The following is a 2,531-nucleotide window of genomic DNA, read 5'->3' on the forward strand; positions in this document are numbered from 1 at the left end:
TACTTTTTCATAAGATCTTTTAAAAAAATATAACTCGAAAAAAGATCTTTTTTTTTTTTAAATTAACCTAAACAAGCCCTCTATATATATTGAAATATAAAATATGCATTGAAAATGAATTAAATACCATATGTATTTATACATAAATACAGTAAATATTAATTAATGGCTTCTTAAAATTAGCAAACGATATTTAATTTACAACAAAAGTTAAAAAAAAAAACTTAATATGAAATAAAGGAAGTAAAATAATTTATAATAAAGCTCTACATCCAACTAAAATACTTAATTAAATCTAACCAAATTGTTATAATAACTTTTTAAATCACGCGTCTCTTTCTACTTCTCCTTCTCTGTTTCCTTCTCCTTTTCCTCCTCTTTCTTCTTCTAAATTCTTGCACACAAGTTCTTCTTGTTCTTTTTTTTTTTCGTTATCGTCGTCACCAATAGCATCAACATTTTGTAAACATCTTTATTAGTTCTGATTTTCTCTGTTGCCATCATTTAATAATTTCAGTTCATCATTATTAATTTATTTCGGTTCATTTGTATGTTAATTGAGGTTCACTTGATGCTGCTGATAAGTATTATTGACCAAATTTTTATTTCTTAAGTAATTTCGATTTATTTCTTTGTTTAATTGAGGTTCATTTGGATCTAGAATTGAATTTGATGTGTTTTTGTTAATGATTGAGTCTTTGTTACTGTTGGTTCAATTTAAACTAATTTCAGTTCATTTGTGTGCTAATTGAGGTTCACTTGATACTACTGATAAGTATTGATCAAATTTTTTATTCCTTAAGTAATTTCGGTTCATTTCTTAGTTTAATTGAAGTTTTGTTTGGATCTAGAAATGAATTTGATGTGTTTTTGTTGATGATTGAGTTTTTTTGACTGCTTATTCAAATATGCACCAAGTGAATGGAATATAGTAGAATCTAATGTAATTGAATAAACTGATAATAAATAATTTCATTTTTCTTTGATAAAAAATTTGGTCAATACTTATCAGTAGCATCAAGTGAACCTCAATTAACACAAATACATTGAATTCATATCTGGATTCAAATATATGAACCTCAAATAAACTAAGAAATGAACCGATATTACTTAAGAAATAATAAAAAATTTGGTCAATACTTATCAGCAACATTAGGTGAACATCAATTAACACACAAATAAACCGAAATTAATTTACAAATGAATCGAAGACGAACCAAAATTATTTAATGATGGCACCAGAAAAAATCAGAACCGATAAAGATGTTAGCAAAATATTAGTGTTGTTGGTGATGAGAAATTGAGAATAACGAAAGAAAAGAAGAATTTACGTGCATGAATTTCAATAAAAGAAGAGGAAGAGGAGGAGGAGGAGGAAATGGAGAAGGAGAAGAAGAAGACGAAGAAGGATATGTTTTACGTTATTGAAACGCGTATGTGTATATGCTGGTGCGATAAAAGTGGTTTTTGTTGAATTTGGATGAATTTAGTTAGACTTAATTGCCAAAAATACTTAGATATGTAATTGGAGTGAATAATTTAATTATACCATGTGTGAAAGAAATATATACGTATAGAAATATGTATTTATTATCTCATTAAAAAATTATTATATTAATATAAACGAATTTAATTGTTTTTATTGCAAACTTTATTATTTTAGTAATTAATTATTTAATTAAAAATAATATGTGAATTAATATATAAATATAAATGTATAATAGATATAGTTAATTTTTTTGGCAATTTCACTAACGGAGAATATAAATTTTATTCAAACTATTGGTTAACGCAGATAATTTTTTTAAAAGAATCATTGAAGACGATATTATGGAAAATTTTTTGACTGAATTCCTATAATCCTATGCAAGTATGCATGAAATGTTTTAGTCAACTAACCTTATCATCAAAGTCTCACACTTTTAACGTTTTCACGAGAATTATTTCAGTTGATCAAATCAAATATAAATATTTTAGCCTCGCAGGACTTTGATCGATTAAAAAATATTATATCTACGTTAAAAATTATTTATTATATATTTTTATATAAATATATATATAATAACTAATTTAAAAATTAATTTTTCACGTATAAATAATATATGTAAAGCATATATATTGTAAAGCATGTTCTGCAACATTCTAGTATTTGTAGTGACATTCATTTCTCTTAAACTCACCTACCAAAATATATTAACAAAAAAAAAAAAAAACCACAATCTTATAAAGTATATATATTCTGTTTCCTTCTTCTCAATGGATGTGCAGTTTTACACTTTTACAAGAAGAATGTATATATATATATATATATATTGAGTTACCTTCATCAGCATATTCTAATTCATAAAACAAATCTATCACATAGGAGAATTCCGTTCAAAAAAAAAAAAAAAAAACTAAAAGACAATGCTTCCAACTTTTTAAAGAAAATAATGAAGTAAATTTAATCAAAGGATAGAGACATATATTTTGACTAGAATAATATAAGTTACTAAACATTAATTCTTTACCATAATATTCTAATCTTCAAT

The sequence above is a fragment of the Arachis ipaensis genome, chromosome B1, assembly GCF_059453495.1.
Source record: "Arachis ipaensis isolate K30076 ecotype BB chromosome B1, ASM5945349v1, whole genome shotgun sequence".
In the NCBI taxonomy this organism is placed as follows: domain Eukaryota; kingdom Viridiplantae; phylum Streptophyta; class Magnoliopsida; order Fabales; family Fabaceae; genus Arachis; species Arachis ipaensis.